The sequence below is a fragment of the Pongo abelii genome, chromosome 15 (genome assembly GCF_028885655.2).
Source record: "Pongo abelii isolate AG06213 chromosome 15, NHGRI_mPonAbe1-v2.0_pri, whole genome shotgun sequence".
Taxonomy (NCBI): Eukaryota; Metazoa; Chordata; class Mammalia; order Primates; family Hominidae; genus Pongo; species Pongo abelii.
The window spans coordinates 48,419,297-48,435,199 of NC_072000.2; the positions used below are offsets into that span (position 1 = coordinate 48,419,297).

Sequence of the window (15,903 nt, forward strand, 5' to 3'; positions counted from 1 at the left end):
TAAGAATAAAAAAGAATAAAGAAAGCTTATGGGACTTTGGGAACACCATTTACAAACATATGTTCACATTACAGGAGTTCCAGGGGAAGAGAGATGAAAAAAAGGTACAGAAAACCTATTTAATAAAATAATAGCTTAAAACTTCCTAATCTTGTAATAGATATGAATATCCAGATCTGAGAAACCCAAAAGTCCTCAATTAGACTCAACCCTTTTCAAGGCACATAATAATTAAACTTTCAAAAACAGAGAATTCCAAATGCTGCAAGACAAAAGTGTTAAGTTACATATAAGGGAATCACCATTAGACTATCAGAAGATTTCGCAGCAGAAGACTTACAAGCCAGGAGAGAATGGGATGATATATTCAAAGTGCTGAAGGACATAATTGTCAACTAATAATACCATATTCAGCAAAACCATCCTTCCAAAATAAGAAGAAAATAAAAGCCTTCACAGATAGGCAAAAGCTGAAGGAATTCATCACCGCTAGACTGGCCTTATAAGAAATGCTTAAGGGGCCAGGCATTGTGGCTCATGCTTATAATTCCAGGACTTTGGGAGGCCAAGGTGGAAGGATTGCTGAAAACCAGGAGTTCAAGACCAGCTTGGAAAACAGAGTGAGACCCTGTATCTACAAACAATAATAATAATAAGCTGGGCATGGTGGCATGTGGCTGCAGTTTCAGCTACTCATTAGGCAGAGGTGGAAGGATTGCCTGAGTCCAGGAGGTCGAGTCTGCAATAAGCCATGATCACACACCACTGCACTCCACTGTACACTCCTGGGTGGCACAGTGAGACCCTGTCTCAAAAAGAGAGACAGAAAAAAAGAAAGAATGAAATGCTTAAGGGAGTTCTACAAGTGTAAGCAAAACAACAATAATTACTATCATGAAAACATGTGAAGGTATAAAACTCACCAGTAGAGGAAAATTCATATTCAAACTCAGAATATTCCAGTACTGTAATGATGCTTTATAAATCTTCCAATTTACTAGTATGAAAGGCTAAAGACACAATATTAAAAAAAATAGCTAGCACATAAAAATGTAAATTTAAAAATTTTAGGGCAACAAAAATATAAATTGTGGGGCAGAGGAAAAAATTCTAAAGTATTTTCGTGCAACCAAAGTCAAGTTGTTATCAGTGTAAAATAGCCTATAATAATTACAAAGACTATGTTAGTCCGTTGTAACTACAAATAAAAAAAAGTTATAACTGATGCACAAATCAGAAAGAGAAAGAAAACAAAGTGTAGCATCACAGAAAACCCAGAAACCAGAGGTACACAATAAGAGAAAGAACAAAGGATTTTAAAACAACCAGAAAACAATAAACTTGGAGAAGTCTTTACCTACCAATATATTTCTAAATGAAAATGAATTAAATTCACCAATTAGAGAAGCCAGGCATGGTGGCTCATGCTTGTAATACCAGCACTTTGGGAGGCCGAGGGGGGTGGATCATGAGGTCAGGAGGTCGAGACCAGCCTGGCCAACACAGCGAAACCTCATCTCTACTAAAAATACAAAAATTAGCTGGGCGTGGTGGCAGGCACCCATAATCCCAGCTACTTGGGAGGCTGAGGCAAGAGAATCACTTGAACCTAGGAGACGGAGGTTGCAGTGCGCTGAGATTGCACCACTGCACTCCAGCCTGGGCAACAGAGCTAGACTCCATCTCAAAAAAATAAAAAAGAGTGGCTAAATAAATTTGTTAAATGCCCAACTACATGCTGCCTACAAGAGACTCACCTCATTCTTAAAAACAAACAGTGAAAGTGAAGAGATGGAAAAAAGACATTCGTCATACATGAAAACCAAAACTAAGCAGGAGTGACCATAACAGATAAAATGAATTTTAACTAAAATACTGTAAAAATAGGCAAAGTCATTTCATAATTATATAAGGATTGATTTAATAAGAGGATATAATAAATGCAAATATATATGCACCCAACACTGGAGCATGCAAATATGTAAAGCAAATATTCTAGTACTGCAAATGTAAGGCGTTATGTTCAGCTTAGTGCCTCAGAACTGTTTTCTCCCTAGCTGAAGCATATGCCAGTCCATTTAAATAACGGACAGATCATCTAGACAGAAAATCAGCAAAGAAAGACTGGACTTACACTGCACCACAGATCAAACAGACCTAATAGACATTTACAGAACATTCCAACCAACAGCTACAGAATACACATTCTTCTCAATTTCACATGAAATGTCCTCCCATATAGATCATATGTTTGGTCACGAAACAACTCTTAACAGATTAAGAAGATAGAGATCTCTCTGATATGATTTGGCTCTGTGTCCCGACCCACATCTCATCTCAAATTGTAATCCCTATATGTCGGGGTAGGGGCCTGGTGGAGGGTGACTGACTCATGGAAGTGGACTTCCCCATTGCTGTTCTCATGACAGTGAGTTCTCATGAGATCTGGTTGTTTGAATGTGTGTGGCACTTCCCCCTTCACACTCTCTCTCTCTCGGCTGCCACCATGTGAAGAAGGTCCCTGCTTCCTCTTCACCTTCCACCATGACCGTAAATTTCCTGAGGCCTTTCAGTCACGCTTCTCATTAAGCCTGTGGAACTGTGACTCAATTAAACTTCTTTTCTTCATAAATTACCCAGTCTCAGGTAATTCTTTAATAGCAGTGTGAAAATGGACTAACACAATTTCCTCTTTTCTAAGTAAAACCATGTACATCTGGAAATCAACAAGGTAAATTTCAAAAACTTTGCAAATACATTAAAATTGAACAACATGCTTCTTAATAAGCAATGGGTCAATAAAGGAATTACAAGAGAAATTTAAAACTTCCTAGAGAAGTGAAATGAAAACACAACATACCAAAACTTGCAGGACACAGCAAATTCAGTTGTAAAAAGAAAGTTTATACCAATAAATGCCTACATATAAAAAAATTATAATAAAAAAACCTAAAGATGCACTTCAAGGAACTAGAAAAACAAGAGCAAACTAAACCCAAATGGTAAAAGGAAATAAATAATGAAGCTCAGAGAAGATGTAAATAAAATAAAGACTTAAAAAATTCAAAAGATCAATGAAATAAAGAGTTGGTTTTTGGAAAGATAAAAAGAATAAATTTTTATCTAGGTAAAAAAAAGAGAGAAGGTGCAAAGAAATAAAATCAGAGATGAAAAAGGAGACATTAGAACTGATATGACAGAAATACAAAGGATTATAAGATACTGTTATGAAAAACTATACACCAACAAATTTGATAACGTAGAAGAAATGAGTTAATTCCTGGACACATACAGCCTACCAAAATTAAATTATGAAGAAATAGAAAATATGCACAGACTAATAACAAGTAAGGAGATTCAATCAGTAATAAAAAGTCACCCTTCAGAGAAAAGCCCTGGGCCTGACGTCTTTACTGCTAAATTCTTCAGAACCTGTAAAGAACTCAGCAATTCTCCTCAAACTACTTCAGAAAACTGAAGAGGAGGAAATTATTCCAAACTCACTTTACAGGAATAGCATTACCCTGATTCCAAAACCAGACAAAGACATAACAAAGAAACAAAACTACAGGTGAATATCCTTGATAAAACATAAATGCAAAAATTCTCAGCAAGATTTTAACAAACCATATTTAATAGCACATTAAATATGATCAAGTGGGATTCATCCCAAGGAGTCAAGGATGGTTCACCATACACAGATCAATAAGTGTTATATATTACCTTAATGGAAAGAAAGGCAAAAACCATGTGATCATTGCAACAGATGCAGAAAAAGTGTGTGACAAAATTCAACAACCCCAACAACACTTCATGATAAAAACTCTCAACAAACAGGGTAGAGAAGAAATATACCTCAACACAATAAGGGCCATATTTGACAAACCCACAGTCAATACCATACTGAATGTAGAAAAATTGAAAACTTTAAGATTAGAAACAAAACAAGGATGCCCACATTGCTATTCAACATTGTACTGGAAGTCCTAGACAGAGCAATTGGGCAAAAGAAGGAAATAAAAGGCATGCAATTTGGAAAGTAGGAAGTCAAATTGTCCCTGTTTGCAAGTGACATTATCTTATATGTAGAAAACCCTAATAACTCCACCAAAAAAAAGCATTAGAACTAATAAAGGAATTCATAAAAGTTTCAGGATACAAAATAAACACAAAAAAATCACTACCATGATAAAAATAAAAGATCTGAAAAAGAAATCAGGAAAACAATTCAATTTACAATAGCTACAAAAAATAACCTAACTAGGAATAAAGTTAACTAAGGAGGTGAAAGATTTTCACATGAAAAACTATAAAATACTAAAAGAAATTGAAGAAGACAGAAATAAATGGAAAAAATATCCCATGTTCATGTGTTGGGACAATTAGTGTTGTTAAAATAACTACACTACCCAAAGCAATCTACAGATTTAATGCAATCCCTATCCAAATACCAATAACATTCTTCACAGAAATGGAAAAACAATCTTAAAATTTATATGGAACCACAAAGACCCCAAATAGCCAAAGCAATCTTTAACAAACAGAAAAAAGCTGGAGCCATCATACTACCTGACTTCAAAATATACTATATAGCTATTGTAACCAAAATATCATAGTACTGACATAAAAACAGAAACATAGACAAATGGAACAAAATAGAGAACTCAGAAATAAATTCACATGCCTAGAGCCAACTGGTTTTCAACAAATGTGACAAGAACATACATTGGGAAAAGACAGATTCTTCAATAAATGGCGCTGCGAAAATTGGATATCCACATGCAAAAGAATGAGATTAGACCCCTACCTCTCACCATATACACAAATAAACTCAAAATGGGTTAAAGACTTAAATGTAAAGCCAGAAACTATGAAACTATTAGAAGAAAATATAGGAGAAATGCTTCATGACATTGGGCTCGGCAAGGATTTTGAAATAAGAACTCTAATGCACAGGCAACAAAAGCAAAAACAAACAAATGGAATTATATCAAATGAAAAAAGCTTTTGCACAGCAAAGGAAACAATTAACAGGAGAAACAACCTACAGAATAGAAGAAAATATTTACAAACTGTACATCAGAAAAGGGGTAAGTTTCCAAAATATATAAAGAATTTAAACAGTTCAACAGCCAAAAAGAAAACTCATTAAAAAACGGTTGAAATACTTTATGAGACATTTCTTCAAAGAAGACATACTAATGGCCAATAGCTGTATGAAAAAAAATGCTCAATATCACTAATCATTAGGAAAAGGCAAATCAAAACTATAATTAGATAATCACGAATCACTGAGATGTTGTCACAGTACATTCTTGTTTAATTATGCATAATCAAGTTTTCCTTTATTTTATTATAGTGTAGTTTAATATCTCATTTATAGATACTTGTAAGAAGAAATTTTTGTCTAATCTCCCCAAAGCCTTGCAGTGATAGCACTGAGGGAAGCCGGTAGACCTAGAGGCCACTACCAAGTTCCCCTCCATGTGATTTGCTGAATTCCAGGTGGGTGCTCTAATTTTTTTTTTCTTTTTATTATTATTATTATTATTATTATACTTTAGGCTCTATGGTACATGTGCGCAACATGCAGGTAAGTTACATATGTATACATGTGCCATGCTGGTGCAGTGCACCCACCAACACGTCATCTAGCATTAGGTATATCTCTCAATGCTATCCCTCCCCCCTCCCCCCACCCCACAACAGTCCCCGAAGTGTGATGTTCCCCTTCCTGTATCCATGTGTTCTCATTGTTCAATTCCCACCTATGAGTGAGAATATGCGGTGTTTGGTTTTTTGTTCTTGCGATAGTTTACTGAGAATGATGATTTCCAATTTCATCCATGTCCCTACAAAGGACGTGAACTCATCATTTTTTATGGCTGCATAGTATTCCATGGTGTATATGTGCCACATTTTCTTAATCCAGTCTATCATTGTTGGACATTTGGGTTGGTTCCAAGTCTTTGCTATTGTGAATAATGCCACAATAAACATATGTGTGCATGTGTCTTTATAGCAGCATGATTTATAGTCCTTTGGGTATATACCCAGTAATGGGATGGCTGGGTCAAATGGAATTTCTAGTTCTAGATCCCTGAGGAATCGCCACACTGACTTCCACAAGGGTTGAACTAGTTTACAGTCCCACCAACAGTGTCAAAGTGTTCCTATTTCTCCACATCCTCTCCAGCACCTGTTGTTTCCTGACTTTTTAATGATCGCCATTCTAACTGGTGTGAGATGGTATCTCATTGTGGTTTTGATTTGCATTTCTCTGATGGCCAGTGATGGTGAGCATTTTTTCATGTGTTTTTTGGCTGCATAAATGTCTTCTTTTGAGAAGTGTCTGTTCATGTCCTTCGCCCACTTTTTGATGGGGTTGTTTGTCTTTTTCTTGTAAATTTGTTGGAGTTCATTGTAGATTCTGGATATTAGCCCTTTGTCAGACGAGTAGGTTGTGAAAATTTTCTCCCATTTTGTAGGTTGCCTGTTCACTCTGATGGTAGTTTCCTTTGCTGTGCAGAAGCTCTTTAGTTTAATTAGATCCCATTTGTCAATTTTGGCTTTTGTTGCCATTGCTTTTGGTGTTTTAGACATGAAGTCCTTGCCCATGCCTATGTCCTGAATGGTATTGCCTAGGTTTTCTTCTAGGGTTTTTATGGTTTTAGGTCTAACATGTAAGTCTTTAATCCATCTTGAATTGATTTTTGTATAAGGTGTAAGGAAGGGATCCAGTTTCAGCTTTCTACATATGGCTAGCCAGTTTTCCCAGCACCATTTATTAAATAGGGAATCCTTTCCCCATTTCTTGTTTTTGTCAGGTTTGTCAAAGATCAGACAGCTGTAGATATGTGGCATTATTTCTGACGGCTCTGTTCTGTTCCATTGATCTATATCTCTGTTTTGGTACCAGTACCATGATGTTTTTGTTACTGTAGCCTTGTAGTATAGTTTGAAGTCAGGTAGCGTGATGCCTCCAGCTTTGTTCTTTTGGCATAGGATTGACTTGGGGATGCGGGCTCTTTTTTGGTTCCATATGAACTTGAAAGTAGTTTTTTCCAATTCTGTGAAGAAAGTCATTGGTAACTTGATGGGGATGGCATTGAATCTGTAAATTACCTTGGGAAGGATGGCCATTTTCATGATATTGATTCTTCCTACCCATGAGCATTTGTTTGTATCCTCTTTTATTTCCTTGAGCAGTGGTTTGTAGTTCTCCTTGAAGAGGTCCTTCACATCCCTTGTAAGTTGGATTCCTAGGTATTTTATTCTCTTTGAAGCAATTGTGAATGGGAGTTCACTCATGATTTGGCTCTCTGTTTGTCTGTTATTGATGTATAAGAATGCTTGTGATTTTTGTACATTGATTTTGTATCCTGAGACTTTGCTGAAGTTGCTTATCAGCTTAAGGAGATTTTGGGCTGAGACAATGGGGTTTTCTAGATATACTATCATGTCATCTGCAAACAGGGACAATTTGACTTCCTCTTTTCCTAATTGAATACCCTTGATTTCCTTCTCTTGCCTAATTGCCCTGGCCAGAACTTCCAACACTATGTTGAATAGAAGTGGTGAGAGAGGGCATCCCTGTCTTGTGCCAGTTTTCAAAGGGAATGCTTCCAGTTTTTGCCCATTCAGTATGATATTGGCTGTGGGTTTGTCATAAATAGCTCTTATTATTTTGAGATACGTCCCATCAATACCTAATTTATTGAGAGTTTTTAGCATGAAGGGTTGTTGAATTTTGTCAAAGGCCTTTTCTGCATCTATTGAGATAATCATGTGGTTTTTGACTTTGGTTCTGTTTATATGCTGGATTACATTTATTGATTTGCGTATATTGAACCAGCCTTGCATCCCAGGGATGAAGCCCACTTGATCATGGTGGATAAGCTTTTTGATGTGCTGCTGGATTCTGTTTGCCAGTATTTTATTGAGGCTCTTTGCATCGATGTTCATCAAGGATATTGGTCTAAAATTCTCTTTTTTTGTTGTGTCTCTGCCAGGCTTTGGTATCAGGATGATGCTGGCCTCATAAAATGAGTTAGGGAGGATTCCCTCTTTTTCTATTGATTGGAACAGTTTCAGAAGGAATGGTAACAGCTCCTCCTTGTACCTCTGGTAGAATTCGGCTGTGAACCCATCTGGTCCTGGACTTTTTTTGGTTGGTAAGCTATTGATTATTGGTGCTCTAACTTTTGGACCATACTCTGAGATTGGCATCTTACAAGGCCAAGATGGTAGTGCCTGTCCTTGTGCCTGATATAGACTTTGGTTTTGCTATTTTATATCAATTATTTGATGCAGTCTCTTCCTAGTCTCGATGGTCTTTACATTTTGGCATGATTTTGCAGCGTCTGGTACCGGTTGTGCCTTTCCATGTTTAGTGCTTCCTTCAGGAGCTCTTTTAGGGCAGGCCTGGTGGTGACAAAATCTCTCAGCATTTGCTTGTCTGTAAAGGATTTTATTTCTCCTTCACTTATGAAGCTTAGTTTGGCTGGATATGAAATTCTGGGTTGAAAATTCTTTTCTTTAAGAATGTTGAATATTGGCCCCCACTCTCTTCTGGCTTGTAGAGTTGCTGCTGAGAGATCAGCTGTTAGTCTGATGGGCTTCCCTTTGTGGGTAACCCGACCTTTCTCTCTGGCTGCCCTTAACACTTTTTCCTTCATTTCAACTTTGGTGAATCTGACAATTATGTGTCTTGGAGTTGCTCTTCTCGAGGAGTATCTTTGTGGTGTTCTCTGTATTTCCTGAATTTGAATGTTGGCCTGCCTTGCTAGATTGAGGAAGTTCTCCTGGATAATATCCGCAGAGTGTTTTCCAACTTGGTTCCATTCTTCCCGTCACTTTCAGGTACACCAATCAGACCTAGATTTGGTTTTTTCACATAGTCCCACATTTCTTGGAGGCTTTGTTCATTTCCTTTTATTCTTTTTTCTCTAAACTTCTCCTCTCACTTCATTTCATTCATTTTGTCTTCCATTGCTGATACCCTTTCTTCCAGTTGATCAAATTGGCTATTGAGGTTTGTGCATTTGTCACATAGTTCTTGTGCTGTGGTTTTCAGCTCCATCAGGTCCTTTAAGGACTTCTCTGCATTGGTTATTCTAGTTAGCCATTCATCTAATTTTTTTTCAAGGTTTTTAACTTCTTTGCCATTGGTTCGAACTTCCTCCTTTAGCTCGGAGTAGTTTGAACTTCTGAAGCCTTCTTCTCTCAACTGATGAAAGTCATTCTCTGTCCAGCTTTGTTCCATTTCTGGTGAGGAGCTGCGTTCCTTTGGAGGAGGAGAGGTGCTCTGATTTTTAGAGTTTCCGGTTTTTCTGCTCTGTTTTTCCCCCATCTTTGTGGTTTTATCTACCTTTGGTCTTTGATGATGCTGATGTACAGATGGGTTTTTGGTGTGGATGTCCTTTCTGTTTGTTAGTTTTCCTTCTAACCGTCAGGACCCTCAGCTGCAGGTCTGTTAGAGTTTACTGGAGGTCCACTCCAGATGCTGTTTGCCTGGGTATCAGCAGCAGTGGCTGCAGAACAGCGGATATTGGTGAACCGCAAATGCTGCTGCCTGATCGTTCCTCTGGAAGTTTTGTCTCAGAGGAGTACCTGGCCGTGTGAGGTGTCAGTCCGCCCCTACTGGGGGGTGCCTCCCAGTTAGGCTACTCGGGGGTCAGGGACCCACTTGAGGCGGCAGTCTGCCTGTTCTCAGATCTCAAGCTGCGTGCTTGGAGAACCACTACTCTCTTCAAAGCTCAGTTGGAAATGCAGAAATCACCCGTCGTCTGCGTTGCTCACACTGGGAGCTGTAGACTGGAGCTGTTCCTATTCAGCCATCTTCCATCTTTCTTAATTTCTCATATATCATGTACCCAGTGTTCCTCCTCCTTAGCATCCTGGTGTTTTAAATTGCTATCTCCATTTTCCTATATTCTTTGTCCTTATAGAATAGTCTATTTTATTACTTATTTACAAATCTAGTATAAAAGTTAGCTCTTCCAAAATACCTCACCTGATTAACCCTTTCATATAGATCTTTTATAAACTCTAAGCTCTCAGACACCAGGACAGTTTCCTTATAAAATGAAAAACAGCATATGACTTCATATTAGAAATGCATTAGGATAAATTGCCTAAAAGCATAATTGCCTTAAGGCAACTTATCAGTACCCTTCAGGGTTTGTTTCTGCAGCATGAAACCAATAACAGCAGAGAATAATTTTTAACAGTATATACGGACAAATATTTTTCATCCTTACATTTTTGTGTGCATAAATAGCATTTCTTGAGATCAGAGCATTTTGCACTATCCCAAGGTTTACACTATGAAGATAAAATGTACAAGTAATTCCTGCTTATTTATCACATCTTTCTGGAAATTATTTTGTGAATAAGATTTTCAAAAGTGAATCAAAATTGCCCATTGAAAGACTACCATACCAGTAGTGAACCTGACAAAGACTCCAGCATCAAATAAGTCATAGATATAACTAACAGTACTTTGAAGACATAGTAAGAAGTTTAAAGTTTTTTAACATTAAAATAATATTTTAGTTTAAACAATAAAATATAATTCATGTTCTATAAAATTATTTAAAATCTCTAAATAATACTCTAATCATTAAGGATTCTAAATGACATGGAAAATATTTCTGAAAAACTGAATCTACTCTTCTGGATATGATAATATTTAACAGTTATGCTTCAAGAAATTTGGCGGGTGACTCCCATGCAGGGACAATGGCTAAGCCTTGGGCCTGGCAACACGTTCCCTCCATGCTAAATAGCAAAAGGCCCTTAATTTGAACTCTGTTATGAGATCTATAATCTGTAGGTCAGACGGTGAAATGCAAAGATGAAGAGGCAAATGTTGTTCTTTCCAAATAGACAAGAATACAGACTTTCCTATTTCCACCTGGGTGTACATTCTACCTTGTAGCTGTGCAAATGTAAGTAAGCTCTTTAAACTCTAAACTCTTGTTTCCATAGCTGCAAATTGAAAACAACTATACTTAATAATAACCAAATTAATGTCAAAAATTAAATGAAATAAAGTGCATAATGTGCTTAGCAAGTATCAAGTATATGTAGTAAATATTCAGTAAAATCACTATTATGATATCATTATCATTATCATCACATAGGGTACACTCGCCCACTGACACATTGTAGATTACCTAATACATGCAGTCCATTCCTACCTCACACCTAGGAGAACAATTAAGTGCTCTCCTCAATACTAGGAATATGATCTAATAGACTCACACTGGTCTCAAGAGACAAAGGGCCTGGTGAGCTAACAGCAGAAGGAATGCTGACTCTCATAAATTTTGACAGATATTTGTCATATGAATTGACAGAAAACCTCCTTTAGTTACTGAGGAGTAATTTAAGCAATGTATCACTGTCCAGCCACTATAATTAAAGTTAGATATCCTGAGTAAGTTTTTTTTATGGCCTAATGATCAATTAATTATTTCTGCATGGGAAATATTCCAAACTACAATAGTCTTAAAGATGCTCTAAGGGTTTAAACTATGAGGATTCAGTCTTTAATTTGTTCAAGTGTTGGAGCCAACACAAAAATGAGTCTAGTTTTAGGAATGTTTTAATTTGCCTATGGTTGGAACTACAGACTGCTATCTCTTCAATACAGAGTCTTAAACTCCTTTATTTTAATAGAAGTATGAGAACTTTATCCTGTACTCAGTAAATATTTAAGACTTATGAATCTTCCCACCATCACTAACATAGAATAACAATACTGAAAGATTTGCCAGAAATTACCCGGGGTACCTTTCTGCTGCATCCTCAGAGGCCCTTGTAGAGCATGGCCTGCTACATGCATGGTACAATTCTGCCACTCTCTTGTTCCTCTGTGTTTATCCAATCAATCAATCCAGACTATATTGTCTAGACCTTCCTAGACAATAAAAGAATCACTTTTTAAAATCTGTGCTTTTGTTTAATGACGTATCCTATATTGAAAAATGCTATAAAAATGTTGTAAGAAAATCTTGTTGCACACTGTTTCATTCTGTCTCCCTTGCAACAACTATGGGGGAATTTCCTTTAGACTTCAAGGCCACAGCCTCCCCTCAAGCTGGTATATGTTATCATATGGACAATTTGAATCTTGCAACTTGTCCTGATTCCCTCTTGGTTTTGGCTTATTAGGAAATTCAAAATTGATGTGGTGTCCCACCTTCAGACACTGTGAGAATTTTATAGCACATATCTCTAGTTCTCTCTCGTAGCCCCATTTTATTATTCTTCCTTATTTTCCTTTCACCTTGTCTTTTATATTTTTTTCAGTCATTATGGCTTATGCACTATACTTTTGCTTGTCTCTTTAGAACTTAGGAGAGGTATTTGTAAGAGTTTCATGATGTTTTTAAAAAAAGAAAAAAAGGCTCTCCAGGGAAATGTTTCCCAGATTCTCAAATGTATTGCCAATGAACCTCCTCTGACAGTACAGAACCATTGACCCCAATTCCTGCACCAATTCTTACCAAGCTAAATATATCACTTGTCTACCTGGAATTATATTGCGAATGAGTCCTAGATTCTCTTATGGTATGTATAGCTTGTAAGCTTTTTCTTCATCATCATTTTTACCACCAAGCCCTTGCCACTCCTATCAGGCTACCACTGGGTGTCATTCTGCCTTGAATGGACAGATCATCTAAGTAAAAAAATGTCATTACCTATCTTATTTCAACCACCTGAATATTTTCTGTTGCTTGGCTAGTACCAGCCAGATTTCAAGTAGCTATCAGGGTGTTACCATAGAAGACCCAATACACACCTGGTCTTGCTGCACACATTATGCATTGTGCATTGAACTACCCTGTGCCTTGTGACAAATGGCTTGTAAAGGCCAATTAATTTTCTCAGCACCTATCTTATCTGGTTCCTGCTTTATCCTTCTACACAGGAATCAAATCCCCACACACCTGGCACTAAAAACCTCTACCACCACCAAAATTCAGAAACGTGAAATTGACCACCCAAGTGCTCCATTCAGAGATTATAACTGACATTTTTAAAATAGCCTATGGTTCCCTTATGTCAACACTAGATAGAGATTGGATTCCTGGGCTGAATAGAAAGATTACCTTTGTTAGAAAACTGAAAACAAAATGTAAAAAGCAACGAAGCAGAAGTGGATTGCTCCTATATATTCATATCTATGAAATGTATACATATTTTCATATACGGTATAAATACAGTTATAATTTTAAGGGCACATCCTAATGTCAACAGTAAAGAGAAAGAATAGTAAGTTCATAATATTTCCTTTATTGTGTTTCCAAAGCTGTTGAGTAAGTTATAATGCCATAATTCTGGCAGAATTGTCTATTTTATATAAAATTTTTAAGATTTCCCCACAAAGAGCCAGGTTCAGACAACATATTGATGTAATAAAAATGTGTCCTAGAAATAGGAGTGCTTTTTAAAGATATTACTAATCCACAAAAATTACTCAACATTCATTTTCAGCCATAAAACATATTTACACATACTTATACAATACTAACTATGGAATTTAACCCAACGGTTTCCAATTATTTACATTAAGATACACAAGAAATCACTACAAACTAAAACTAGCCCAATCCTTGAAGATAATTCTTAAAGTGTGGTCTACAGACCACCTGTTTCAGAGTTACCTAGGAAGTCTGCTTAGAGTGCAAATTCATGGGACATAGTCAGACTTCTAGAATTAGAATTTCTGGGGTTGGAACCCTGGAATCTGATTTCTTTATAAGTTCCCTTGATTCTTGAGTGCAGTAAAGTTTAAGAATCACAGCACATGGAGAAGGCAAGTGAAATAAAAAACAGCCAGACTTGTAGTGAGAGTCCTCGTAACAGGCACTGCATAGCACACAAGGAGTGAAACAAGTTACTGCAGTCCACGTAGGCAGTTGGCAAAATGAGGTAGGGTATCCACAACTGCATCAACGCAATCGGGTTTGAAGCTTCACTACATGCTAGCTATGTGAATTACAAGGTTTTTCTTTTAACTCAATGACTTCTGCATTTGTAAAACAAGAATAATAATCTAACTTAGGCGTGGTTGTAAGGATTAAACAATTTAACACATGTAAAGTACTTAGAGCAGTGATCTGGGAGAATATCACGTAGGAAAGAATCATTCTAAAATGACTATGTCATTACCTATCAATACTACACTGCTAGAGGTAAGTAACCATGATTATCCATATTCTGGGCTGTTTAAGCAAAACTGTGAGATGAAGTTCTTCTTCATATCGTCCCCTTCCTTTTGGATATCTTCCATTCTTAGTATAAAGATCTGCCCTTCCTAACCTATACACTGTGTTTGTTCTCACCCACCCACAATGGTGGTTGTTACAGTTTTACCCCACTGGAAATTATCTGTTGTATATTACATCATCTTATGACTTAGTGTTTCAATAATGGAGCTAAAATGATGTACTAGGTTTTTAGAGGGACCATTGTCAGGTACACATATCTAACGGAGGTTTGAGGAGACTAATAGTTTCCCCCATAGTTTTCTAATGAACTAAAGAGTGTAATGGTGAAAAGCAAAGGAAGGTGAAAAAGATATTTCAGAGTAGGCATATCTCTTAGCAACCATCCACAAACCAGGCGTTTCATACCTGTAAATAAAACCTTGCAAAGAACAGTACACCAGGAGAAAAGCTACTTATACCAGATTAATTTTACCATGAAGAGTTTTTCTTTTATCAGCTTTCCCACTCCCATTCAACTCAGGGATTAGGCATACTTTTTCCTTTCCTCCTGAATTTCACTCCTTCACTCTGAGTACATGATATTAAGAGTTATCAAGTAACATATATTTCACCTTCCTGCTCTGCAACCTTAGAAGCTACCTGTGCTGCTCCCAGCTATTCCTCTTTTCCCTGAACCTCAGGGTAAAACATCTTCTTCCTCCTTTTGAAAGTTGTTTCCACTTGGACTCTGAGTCCGATGTATTTTGATCTAACTTGCAGCTTTTTAAATTTAATTCCTTCTCTCTCTTCCTTGTCTTCAGATGACTCCTTCCCCTTATGCTATGTTCAATCTTAAAAATTCCCTTGATTTTTCACCCATTCAAACCTTCTTTCCCACAGCTTTCCTTACCTTCTATCAGATTTTCAAATTCCCAACACCCTGTTTTTGCTTTTATCATTCAACACACACACATACACACACACACACACACACACACCATGACACTTAAACTTGATTGGCAGTGGCCACCACTGACTTTCACGTTGCCAAACCCAACTGACTGAAAATTCCAGCATTTGACACTGTTGACTAGTGTTTCCTTCTAAAAACATTGTTCTCCCTTGACTTCTCTAACATCATCCAAAAATAAAGATATTTATTTTCCATCTCTTTTACTAGATCTTTTGATTCTGCTCATCCTTAAAATGTTAGTGCCCACTTGTCTTTTCACCTTACAATTATTCCTTAATGTTTAAATTTAGTCTCATAAATTTACATCTATAAATGTATGACTCTCAAATCAGCACCTCTAGCATCAGATACTTCTGAACTCCACAACCAAATATCTAGTAACCCACTGTAATCTTTACCTTGATATCTTTTGTCCTGTGGGTCGTATCTTGATAAAAGAAATTATCTATGTAATCACTCATGCCAGAAATCGGGGAATCATTTTTGAACCCTCATAATTCATCACTTCCCATATCTCATCAGAGCACTAGGTCCCGTCAGTACAAAGCCTGTACACTAGGTCTTGTCAGTACAAAGCCAGTACACTAGGTTTTGTCAGTACAAAGTCAATATAAAGCACTCTCTACTATATTGCCTTCCCTCCATCTGCGTGTGCTACCACTGCCTTCATAGGAAGCACATTGTCTCTACACTTGGGACAGACAAGTT

The 15,903-nt window shown here is 37.0% G+C and overlaps 1 long non-coding RNA gene across 1 annotated transcript in view; it reads right to left on the minus strand.

Annotated features, from left to right (window-relative positions):
• Nucleotides 1-13,717, minus strand: part of LOC129049759 (uncharacterized) — a 79,414-nt gene extending 65,697 nt beyond the window's left edge. Inside the window, exons 1-2 of the long non-coding RNA XR_010136970.1 lie at nt 13,677-13,717; nt 11,800-11,926 (exon numbers count right to left, since the gene is read on the minus strand). This is a non-coding gene — a long non-coding RNA (uncharacterized LOC129049759). The remainder of the gene's footprint in view (nt 1-11,799; nt 11,927-13,676) is intronic.
• Between the last annotated feature and the right edge of the window lie 2,186 nt (nt 13,718-15,903).